The following is a 12,233-nucleotide window of genomic DNA, read 5'->3' as shown; positions in this document are numbered from 1 at the left end:
TTTCGAATACTTGTTGGATTCCCCAGGGGTTTGTGAAAGCATCTGTTTAAGTGGGACCAGCTGATACATACAGTGCTGCTCAAAGCCCACTTACATCCTCCGCTTCTGGCAGGTATGTAGATCTCTAACGGCAGCAAGAGTGCTGCAGCTCTCTTGTATAATATAATAGTGAACTTGTATGATAGCACCAACTTCTTGCCTCTTCATGGTGCAGCCTCATGTAAACTTAGCTATTGTTACACAAAGCTGGGATAGAGGAACAGATGAGTGGTCCATCAAATACATTGTCTGAGCTCTGGAGGTGGCCTTTTCAAGTGTCTCTGAGGAATGCAGAAGTAACCCCCCAATGTGCTGTGAGCCAGTTGTGCAGCTCTGTATGACCGGGCTGGAGGGAGGAGACTGGATTTCTTCCTGACCCCCACCTGTCAGTCAGCTTAGCCCTGAAGGATAAGCTGATCTTTTGATGTCAAGGCTTAAAATTGTTGAGACTGAAGGGCATTTCTAATAGGTTATTGGGTGAGCAAGGAAAAGCAATGGTACTGTGGATGGTATCAGCTTTGCTTTGATCAGATACTGTAGTCTTGTGCACACACACACATAAATTTAATAGTTACTACTTAACATTTACCTACTCTGTCCGCATTACTAAATGAGAAGCAGACGGTGTCTGTGGTGAAGTCTTGGGCAGACAGATCTGAGAGCTTTGCCCAGCAGTGGTGACTAACAGAGCAGTTTTGTTTTACTGATAAAACAGTGAAGGAGCAATGCATGAACTCTGACTTTCCCTGTAACTGTGTGGATGCATATGTGTGTGTGTGCAAAATATTGTAAGGCTGCCCCAGTTTGGAGATTTTGATGCTTCTGAAATACAAGTAATAAAAGCAGAAACTGGCACAAACCTATCCAGAGCAATGCACTGAAAATACAACTGCTGAAGGGGAAACACCACATTCTTCACCCTTCAAACAACCATACCATAAATTTTCTCCCTCTTTCGGTTTTAGTACTGTTGTAAAAAGCCCAGGCCTGCTTTAAAAACGTGAAACTTTCTCTTACAATGGCCAGAACTGAGCTCTGAGACACTGCCACAACTCATTGTCTGTAGAAGAACCCTTGCTGGGAAGGCTGTGATTTATATCAGCCTGCCTGTCATGGGGTGAAAGGAATGCCCGGGTTTTCATTTTGATCAAATGTTAGGTTTGAAAACCACCCACTGCTGTAAACTCAGTTGGAGTGGAGAGATGAGATGGAGCACATTGCATGCTTTGTTACTGAGATAGTGTTTTAAGGCTGTCTGAATCTGTTTCCCATTGCTGAGTGCAGGGAGGAATGGATTTAAAAAGGGAAAGCTAAACTGAGCTTTTCTGGATTTGTTTTGTGGGTTTTCTGTTGTGTGTTTTTTTTTTTTTTCTTCCCCTACTTTCAGTGCAATAGAAAATGGGGTGAGAACAGTTCAAAAATATGTACTCTCTTCAGTAAAGATACTAAAGAAGGCAAAATCTTTGGAACCTGAGTAGATGAACCTGTGGAAAAGATGGGGGTGGAATTTTCCAAGGGGACTAACAGAAATAGCCACCTAGTTCTTACTGAAAGCTGATGGACCTGCCCTTATGCTTAAAACAGGGGGCTGTGGTGGGGGTGACACCAGAACAGTTTTGTCCTGTAATTGGTTCAGCAGCTTTCACGTGGACTTTTCTTTCTGAAAGTGCAGTTGCTAATACAGTTCTAGAACCATGATACTGTTTTCTATTTAAAATGCACAATAGTTTCTGTGTCTTTTTCTTCTCTTCACTCTGTTGGCAACAGCACACAGGACTTTCCCTGGTTTTAGGTTTCATCCTCAGTTTCCAACTTGGACTGCCCATAAGGTATAAAAGCATCTGACCCCAGTTTGTGGCCCTGAATTTAAATTACATTGTTTCTGATCTTTCTTAGGTTAGTTCTCTTTTGCATTGAGTTTCATGATGCAGAATAACATTTTTATCTCATTAATATACTTGTGTTTACTTTGCCCTGAATGAGTATTGGAGATCCTAATTAGAGTTTGGAGCAGTCCTTCCCAAGGTTATATTAAACAAAGACTATAATACGGACTCGTGTTAAGAACATGAAAAATTCTGTGCTCTTGAGCCCGTCAGTACACTCACGATCATGATCTTTAGATCAACTGTATGATGTCAGTGAGCAATTTTTATGAATAAAGGATCACTACTATGAATAAGAAAAACTGTCTTACCTGCCCCTGCTGGCATTACAATTTGTAAATGTAATGTAAAATTAGAAGATGTAGATAACTCCCCTGCTCTGCTACCATGAGATGTGTAACCTTTGGCAAATCATGTCTGTGTTCATCTGATACAAAAAGGGATAATACAGTCTCATAGGGGTGCTTTGAAACTAAGCACGTTCAAGGTTAAAATATTATAGTGACAGTGGCAAAAAATATCCAGTGCACTTCAACCGGTCTATTTGATCAGTACTTCAGGTCAGAGCAGATTTAAAGGCCATCTGTGGCATGACTCCATTGACTTATATAAACCAGGATCAAATGTGATTCATGTATGTGTGGTCTGACCCTTTTGAATTCTCTAGTCAAGTTTTGTTAGGAAGGGAGAGAAGCACAGAAGTTTGCTATGATTTTTATGTGTCTGTCTTGAAAACAAAACCCTGTCAACATCTAACCAGAAGACTCTTGCTTGCAGTTTTGATCACTGTTTCAGGGACATGAATAGCAAGCTGAAATGTGTGTTTTAAATTGCAGCATACAACCTCTGAATATTTGTCAGACAGTTAATGTGGGTGTTGTAAATGATGCCCCCTCTAACCTTCTTCCAAAATTAAATATACTTTACTAACAGACCTGCTGAACTAGAACTCTAGTTATTATTTTGCAAATATATTTTTAAATCCTTGTTTTTTCCATCTTTTTCTTTTTAACTATACATTGTACCTTTATTGGTTTTACATTTCCAGGCGTAAGAGGGGAGTTTATCCCATAGCCACATAATTGTGGTCCTAGCTGGCAATGAACAAAAGGACTGACTGATTAGAGGACCTAACAGAGCTTGGTGAAGGTGGTTTCCAAATGTAGAGAGATATCCAAGATCCGTTTCACCAAGGAATCAAAGGCTGAGTTTTTGAACATCGCATTACTACTAATTCCCAGCTGGAATGTGTTAACTGCAGCCATTGTTGTAAGAAATTGCAAACACCAGGTAACCCTGCACTGTGGAGCTGGAAATGATTCTCAGGCTTCTCTTACAGTTCTCATTATTGAAATCTACATCCTATATTTTCCTCATAAGGTTCAGGTCTGGATTTCTTGCCTTTTGGCATTAACTTTGTGCTTGTTCTGTTCAGCATATGACTTACTCGTGGGCAGAGTACTAAATGCCAGTGCTTTAGGGATGGGTTTGAGTGGTTTTGTCAGAGATGTCTTTTTAAGGTAACATTCACTTCATTATTATTTTGGTGGTATGCCTGTACTGTTGGCATCAAAGCCAAGGGTTGAGCTCTGACAGGTATGCACATTATCTATCTGAAGCTGTATTGCAGATAAGGATTTTATAGTTTGATTTTATACCCTCTTAATTTTAACAGCCATTCAGAAAATGCCACGCAGCTTCAATCAGTGGAAATTCTCTTGTTTGTAAGAGCTAAGGCTTCGTAAGTATGGGCTGAAGTGTGTTTCTGAATAGGAATGCTGTTAGAACTGCCTCCCCAGCTCCTGTAATAAAAGTTTGCACAATGCACCTTAGTGTACCATCATAAAATAGTTAGGGTTGGAAAGGATGTTAAGATCATCTGGTTTCTACTTGGTAAGATCCCATTTGATAAATCAAATTATCAAATGTAAGTTTGTATACAGTGTAAGTCCATTTACAATACTCCTTATTAAGTAAAATGAATTGGAAACTTAGCTTTTCTGCATTTTACTAGTTATTTTTGTTCAATTGCTGCATTTATCACTTGGATCAATACATCTTCTAATGTAATTTCGTTTGTGAGCTTTCTAAAAGAGGTGTGAAACTATATTCACAGCAAAAAACTGAAAAAAAGAAAAACACACTCTTGAGTCAGTGTGATAGAATACTTGTTATAAACTTCGGACTGGATTGTTGCTTTCTGTTAGCATACCTACATAGTATATCCAATATATCCGATTCCTTGATACTGGGTGTCGTGGTTTAAACCCAGTCAGGTAACTCGTTAACTCACCCCCCCCCCCTTCTTTTCTTCCCCCTACTCCCGGAGGGACGGAGAGGAGAATCGAAAAGAATGCAACTTCCACGGGTTGAGATAAGAACAGTTTAGTAACTAAGGTATAACACAAATCACTACTGCTACCACCAATGATAATAATGATAAAGGAAATAACAAGGGAAGAGAATGCAACACCTCAGCACCAGCTGACAGATAACTCCCCCCCCCAAGCCTGACCAAGCTCCGACCGATACCTCCTCCAACCCTGCAGTCTCCCAGCCCTTCCGGCTAACTCCCAGTTACATCCTGGGCATGACGTGCTGTGGTATGGAATACCTCTTTGGTCAGTTTGGGTCAGGTGTCCTGTCTCTGCTTCCTCCCGGCTTCCCCTCCTCCCCGGCAGAGCATGAGGCTCACAAAGTCCTTGGCCAAACCAAAACATCACTATCAGTTCTGTACCCAGGCCGAAAGTCAAAACACAGCACTGCACCAGCTACCAAGAAGGAGAAACATGACTGCTACTGCTGAACCCAGGACACTGGGTTAAAAATGTTAGTGTTAACTAGGATAGGTGGGTACTTAGAGTCATAGAAAAGAAAGAACATCTGAATTTACTACTGTAATCTTTCAATAAGTAGTTGTAAGTTACGGAGTCAATTGAACCAGTCCAACTGCGCCCTGTAAGTATTGGGTCCTCAGTTTCATAGAAATACTTAAGCCACAGCCCTCTGATGGAGGGAGATCTGAAAATAGCTAGAGGGGTCAGCTCTGATCTCTCTTGTGAGCCTGGAATTTGTTGAGTAGAGTTCTTATCTGTGCTGTTCCCTCCCACACCTAAGTTCTGTTGCATTTGTTGTATACGTTTTACAGAGCAGAAAAGGAGTGCTTCTGAAAGCTGTCTTAAAAATGCAGGCTCTGAAGAGATTGGGGGAAAAGGGCAAATTCTTTTTAATTCCCATTTGTACAAATAATCCATAGATTAAGGATTTCGGAGCAGAAAGAGGAGCTGAAGTCCGAAATGCCTGGCCCCTGTGTGGGATTCATACAGAGCAGCTGAACAAAATTCTTCACTTCAAAAAGCCACTGCACAGCTTCCTTCTCTGTTCTCAAGGAGATGATGAAGAAGAAAGATGATGACTTTGCAGCTGATTAATCACTGGGAAACAGTAATCACTAGTGGTGTGTTTTGGATCATTATTCAAGGACTTTGAGACAGAAATAAACTGGAGAACTACAACAGTAGCTTTCTCTAATTATTTTTCTGTTCTCAGCCCTACTTCATGTATTGAGCAAACCATTTCTCTTCTTCCAATTTATAGTCAATGATCTCTGGGGCACTGATTCAAAACATCCTGCAGAGTTTATTCTAGAAGCTGACTTGGTGAGAGCACATTTACGTCTTTAAAAGAGGCTATTTATTGTGGAATTAATTCAGACTCTAAAATCATAGCTAAGGTTTTATGGCATACTTAAATGTATATATCTGCTTGAAAAATATTTTGAAATAGATCTTTGTCATCTGTAAATTGGCACAGCATCTCCAGAGCTGACAGAAATGGAGCTGATTTATACCCGCTGAAGTTTGGACCCCTTTGAGTTTTCCTTTCTCTTCCATGTGTATAATGCACAGAGAAAGAAGGCAAACCTCTCTAATCTGGAGAGAATTTAGACACTAATCAAGCACTGAAGAGGCACCATGCCGAGGCTGAGAGCTAAAATCCTAAGGATGAAATCAAGTAATTGCTTTATTTCTTTCTTTTCAGACATCTAGAGAGATGCTTAAAGGCAAAAACTAAAAGTAAATGAATGAATCTAGCCAAGTGGATTTAGCTGCAGATGGATGTATTAAACTTCCACTGAAAGTGGCAGCAAATAGGTGACACTCAATATAGCTTACAAAGGCTAACACCAGCAGTCAGGCATCTCTGTGTTTCTCTCTGACTTAGTATAACCTGTCAGCACCCAAACCAAGGGAAAAGGTGCTTAATTTAGAAAGAAAAGGGGTTTTCATTTTGTTTTAAAGTAGCTTATAATCAAGAAACTACCCTGAAGTCAGTTAACTATCTTCATGTCTGTATCTTTGCCCAGACCCTGAACAATTCCAACAGTGATTTAATGATTTTATTTTTTTTTTTTTTTGTGGGTATCATTTGTGAGAGACTCGCACTTGGAAAGGAGCAAGTGAAAAGATGTAGGGGAGGGAGAGCAGGGAAGAGTTGGTCACTTCCTTTAAATGATCACAACATGACCATTTTACAAGTACATTCTGTTGCAGCTGGTTCTTTGTACTTTGCTGCTGATTGGGGTCTGATTGTTGGTACTGGAGGAGTGATTTTTTTCCTTAGCTTTTTCTTACATGGATGGTTTCATGCTTCTCTTCTAGATTAGGAACAGGACATGCAGGTTTTCTACCAGACTTGAGTAACCGAGCTGTTACCAAGGAAAAGGTTTCAGGCTTGGATTTTAGGTGTAGGTAAAGGATTTACAATATTTCTGAGCCCCCTTTTCTAAAATGTTAAATGAATAGTGATATGGCAAAATCAAGTAAGGGTAGGAGACTTCCTGGATGTCAGTTGCTTGTAATATGTGTGGAATGACTGACATCAACTTTCAACTGCCAAATCAGAAGTTCACACCACAGACTGAATTTTACTTCAGTCCCAGAGACCCAGATTTTCAAATGAGCTCAGCCCTCAGGTAAATGTGGGAAGAAATGATTATATTTCTAGGGCCCTGCAAGCTGAATTTCAGAATTACTGCCTCTGGGTACTGACTGCTATAGACTCCCAAGTGTAGAAATGCAAGTTAATGCCTGCAGGATTGCACCCTAGATGTGTTGCAACTTTAATTTTGGTCCCTGAGAAGGACAGTGAGCTCATACAGACCTAATGACAGCTCATCTGCACTTTAATTAGCCAGAGATGCCGTCATATTTAGTACAGGAGCCATACTAAAATGCCACTCACATTTCACATTAAGTGTTCTGTGTCAAAGACACCATCACCCAGGAATGAACTGCTGCTATTAAATTTCATAAACAATCATTTGAAATAAAGAGTTGTCACAGAAGCAGACTTAAGCAGCATTTTAATGTAGCAGCAGAGGCCTTGTTGTGCAAGGGACAGCATTACAAAACTCTCCTCCAGACAGAAAAGTCGTTAGATCTTGGTCATACTCACCTGAGTGGCCAGGTATGTGTGATCTTGATACCTTGGAGCAAGCTAATGAATTCCAAGAGGACCTGGCAACACCATCTAGAGTTGAGGCTGCCTGATATTTCTTATTATTGGGCCTTTTTCCTCTTGTCAATAAATGCATCAGAATTGGAAATGAGATTTTCTGTACCAGTGTTGGTCTGTCTCTGGACAAATTTTACATTTAGAAGAGTGAAAACTGTTCAGTTTGAGGAAGAAATTGGAGGAAAACTGTTTAGTCAGCCTTTTATTAATATATTTTCATTGAGACTCTTCAAAACCTTCATGTTCTTAAGAGAAGGGACTTTAAAAGTGGTGGGAAGGTTCATTTTCATGTCATTTTATGCATTAGAAATCTGCAGAGATCAGCTTTTTCTATTTGAATATGGTGTAATACAAATAATAAGAAATAAGCAGTAAAATGAAGGATGCATTATGCTCTTTTTCTTCTAATCATTATATCATCCTTGAGTTCAAAGTTATTGCTTTCGACCCTCAGGATATTTCTTTTCTGCGTATCTCCTGAGCGTGTCTTACTGAAGCAAGACGCTATTGTGTTTTCTGGGGTCACTTAAAAATTTCCAAGCAAACACTTTGCCATTAAAAAAAAAAATAAAACAAAATAATTAATGATGGGAGGGAACTATCAGCACAAGCAGTGAATACACTGGGACAGTCTGCACCTCCTGCTGCAATTCAGAGACTTTGGTTCATTTCCAGTAACACTGAAGTCTTAACCACTGCAATTACCACTGAACCTTCGGATTGCTAGCAACTAGCAAATGAACAGAGAAAGCAGTTATCTGAGTAACTAGGGAATTTAATACCAGAACAGCCTTCTTTTTCACTGGCACATTAATGTGCAGTGATTATATACCCAGAAGACAGAATTTAGCTAAGTTTCTGGTGGGGGTAAGAACTAGAGCAGCAGTAATCTCATATATCTTTAAAGGAAGAAATAGGGAAATTGTGTAAATAATTGGGATGGGATTTAGTTTTTCAATCTGCCTGTTAAGGTCTAGATAGTCCTAAACCATAGGGAAGTTTTCTTGTGATACATCAAAAATGAATGAAGTTCTTCTGATATGTATGAATATAATTGCCCTTCACATAACAGAAAACCTGATCAAAACACTATTTTTCTCCCAGATGTATCTGATGTCTTGTGCAATTGCTTTGTCAGTTCTTCCATCCTGTGCTTCTAATAGATTTTGGTCTTGTTACTGCTGTGGGTTGGGCAAGTTTTCATCTGTTCCTTAGTTTCACCACCTGTAAAACTGTGGAAATGACACTGACTTCTGCTGGCTAGGGGAGTGATCCTGAAGTTATAACAGGTATTTGCGTCAGGTCTCCGTTTCTTAAATATAGCTGGTGTATCTAATAGTACAATGTGTATGACAGTGTGTATGACTGGAATTTAAACAGCATGATTAACAGCACTTGTAAATAAATACCAGTGTGTTTACACCAACAGTAGCCATGTGTAGAGCTTGGAAAGATGATGTTAATAATGAAAAACCCAGAAAAAAGACAAGTGCCTACTCTTTCCTGTTCTAGAATGAATCTGCATTTTTTTTGCTATGTGTATTAAATCTGAAATTGATTCTGGAAAGCTGTTCATGTCATTGCCCTCTCCATCCAGCAGAAGTGAAAAAGCCACTGATTTGGTTTTAATATATTGGAGTACTATGTAGGATTTTAACTTGGTAGCAGTCTAGCAGTTAAATCTTTTTAGTATATAGGGGCAAGGTTCTACTGTCATTTACTTTTCAGATGCTTAAGTAAGGAAAAACTTAGTGCTTATTTCTCAGAAATTCTTTGGTAGATGTACTGTAACAGAAATAAATATTATTTATTTAAAGTGCCTTATTCAACCTCAAAGACACTGAAAATGGAGACATGCTGTGAGTTCCTTCTCTCTTTGTGGGGCTGGGTTTCATCTTTCTTGAAGCAGTTGTCTTTTTGCTTCTTGAACTCTTCTCCTTTGCTATTGAGTGTCACATCTGGTAAGGTCTGATCCCTCATATCTGTAGTCGCAAGAACCTAGATAAATCTAAACCTACTGTGGAAACATGTTGGTTTAATCATGATTTTGATCAACTGTTTTGCTTTGCTCCCCCAAGTGTTTCAAGATGCTTTCATAGTAGATGCAAGGGAATTCTGGGAGATGGGAATAAGGATTTATATGCAAAATGTGGATTTGGGGGGGTTTAGAAAGAAAAATTAACTGAGTGAAATGTTTAGATCTGGTGGTTTCCTGCTGAGAATGCATATTTTTTCAATTGGGAAGGCTGTTCTAAAGGACTGAAGAAGTGCTATGTGTGTCTCTGCTCTTTCCTGCAGCATGCTGAAAGCATGAATGGAGCTATGGCTAAGATGGGTATTATTAGCTCATGTTAGCAGGAAATTTATTGTTTGCCACATGTCAGTCATGGAAAGGGTTTCTGACCATGAGACTGTGCTCATCCTTAATGATTTGTTTCAATTGACAGCATTTCTAATGAGAACTGTAGAAGTTTAAAAATCCAAAGGAACATTAATCTTTAGTTACTGAGGTTTTTGTTGTGAGGTTTCTTATGGTTCAGTAGAAGCTCTTTGAGTTGGTGGTAGTGTTGAGGCTGGAAGGAAATGAATGGAAGATGTAAAGCAGGAGATTTAACAGGACAAACTTGTTTGCTGTTATTTGCTAGTTGCATGAATTAAGTATGCTCAGGAAGTTCCCTACTTGACTATATCATGAGATGGATTCCTGCCAACTTACAATACTAATATTCCATCAAGAGAACTTATTTATGCTGTTGCATTAGGAACTTTAAAAACTCTATCAGAAAGCCATTTATTTACTTTAATAGTGCCATTAATGTTTCATAAATCTTTTGTGACTGCGGTTTGTTGCTGCTTAAGGAGATACAATAATTCATCAGCTTGAAGAAAAATTAGGAGAGTTGTTTTTCTTAAAGGAAATTAAGCTAAAACTTAGAAAAGTAGCTAGCCTCCATCAGATTCAGATGCTGGTTTATGTAATAGCCAAGAGCTGGTCCTGTAAGTACCGCTATGGAACAGAGAGATTTGCCAGAAAATATTCAGTAGGTATATTCCTGTCATTTCAAGCACATACATTATCTGATATAACACTCGCAGGAATCGGGATTCCTTTTGTGCTCTAGATGAATGGAATGACCAAGGGAGAAGCCATCTATGCTGTTTGTGGTTGAGGTTGGTAGAAGTTTTCAGGAAATGCAGCTACAATTTGTCTAGAAAGTTTGCAGGTAACCCTGACAATTCTTATTAATCTTCTAGAAATCAGTAACATACTTAGTCAATTTGGACTTGCTAAATAAAATTCAGGTGTTTAAGACTTGGACATAGGTTATTCCTTACATTTCCAACCATATAAAAAAAGGATATGGTATTGGAAATAAATTGATTAATGTTTATTTTCTCATACTTTCTGGTTAGTTACAGCCTTGTTCATTTTCTTTTTGACTTGTCAGATTCAGAGGTACGGAAGTGAACCGACCTACTTATTTTGCCATGTGGCCTGCTGGAGAGAAAATCTTGGTGTTGCAGGGAAGTTGCTGATGAAGTTACTCAAAGGGCTTCACTACTGGGCGATAGCCAGGGCAGGACAGATTCTTGGCTGCAAAATCAGCTGTCTGTTTGCCATTTCAGTGTCAGAAGTGAATGGGCGATGGGAAGGTCTAAGATAGACTGAGGAGATAAGGGTAACAGGACAGCCATGAGTCAGCACCTCATTTGCTGTATTTGGCTTTGGTGTTAAGGGCAGTTAGTTTTTAATAATGATACTCAGTAGCTTATTCGGCAAAAAACATGGGTTACAGCTTTCAAACTGAAAACACCATATATACTAATGAAAAGTAGCATTGGTGCCTCTAAAACCTTTAAATGTAAGATAAGGCTGGAGATGCAATTTGGAATGCTGAGCAGTAAACACTTTGCTTAAGTTTGCTTCTGCTTAAAAATTGAATCTTGGAGGATTTACTTTCAAATTCCATCCAGTACCAATCTTTGTTCAGCCATTGCTATGTGGTTTTTTTTTGTTTGGTTTTGTTTGTTTTGTTTTTATTAATTTGAAAGTATTTAGGAAAGGAGAAGAGCCAGTGTTTTTTCCAATTGTGTAATCTAAAGCGAAATTGCTAAATCCTTATGTAGGTACCAGACTATGATTTGTTCCCTAAGGAAGCCAGTTTTGCTGATTCTTGGGGAATCTTCGCATCTCTGAGCATGTATTTAAGATAAAATAGAGGCTAGCCCCATTCTTAGGTGTAGCTGCCTACCATAGAGCACATGAGTTGCATTTGCATAGCAATCTTGGGCAAATAGTTTAAAAATGCTGCTGCAATATAGAATATTTCTTTTAGAAGAAGGTGTCACTTTATATATTAGAAGAGTTTTTAATTTATCTTGCCTAGATTTTCACAGGTCAGCACCAAGCATCAAGAATGTCAGAAGGAGTAAGTTCATTGGTTTACCTGGTTTAGTATCACACCCTTTTTCTTAAGAGGAGTAAGACTTTCTTTAACTACTGTAAAACTTTATTGAGAATGAAATTACTCAACTATTTGTAATGAGACTGGTATTGAATAGCTAACAAATTTTAGTGTCTCTTCTTCTACATCCTTTATTAATGATGGCATCTCTCATCGTGGAACAATATGAATGAATTAAAAGTTTTATGAAAATATGTTTAAATATACATTTTATCTTGGAGTTGACCATAATATATTGATGCACATTAATATCTTGGAGTTTATAATTTTGGTAACACCACCTTCCATTACATAAACACCATTTCAAAGGTCCCACAGCATTTTT

At 38.7% G+C, this 12,233-nt stretch overlaps 1 protein-coding gene across 2 annotated transcripts in view; it reads left to right on the top strand.

The window, feature by feature from the left end:
• LOC133275891 (transmembrane protein 132C-like) overlaps nt 1-12,233 on the top strand; it is a 204,745-nt gene that overhangs the window by 30,055 nt on the left and 162,457 nt on the right. Inside the window, exon 1 of one of the 2 annotated variants that reach the window (XM_061466168.1) lies at nt 3,105-3,215. The exons of the other annotated variant lie outside the window; for it this stretch is intronic. The gene's annotated coding sequence lies outside the window, so the exon portion shown is untranslated. Of the gene's footprint in view, nt 1-3,104; nt 3,216-12,233 lie in introns of those variants that run through there. 2 annotated transcript variants of the gene reach the window in all.

The sequence above is a fragment of the Pezoporus flaviventris genome, unplaced genomic scaffold (genome assembly GCF_033815535.1).
Source record: "Pezoporus flaviventris isolate CSIRO_AGI_PZ_B2104156 unplaced genomic scaffold, CSIRO_AGI_Pfla_v1 ptg000041l, whole genome shotgun sequence".
Classification (NCBI taxonomy): domain Eukaryota; kingdom Metazoa; phylum Chordata; class Aves; order Psittaciformes; family Psittacidae; genus Pezoporus; species Pezoporus flaviventris.
This window is presented reverse-complemented; position numbering and strand designations above follow the sequence as displayed.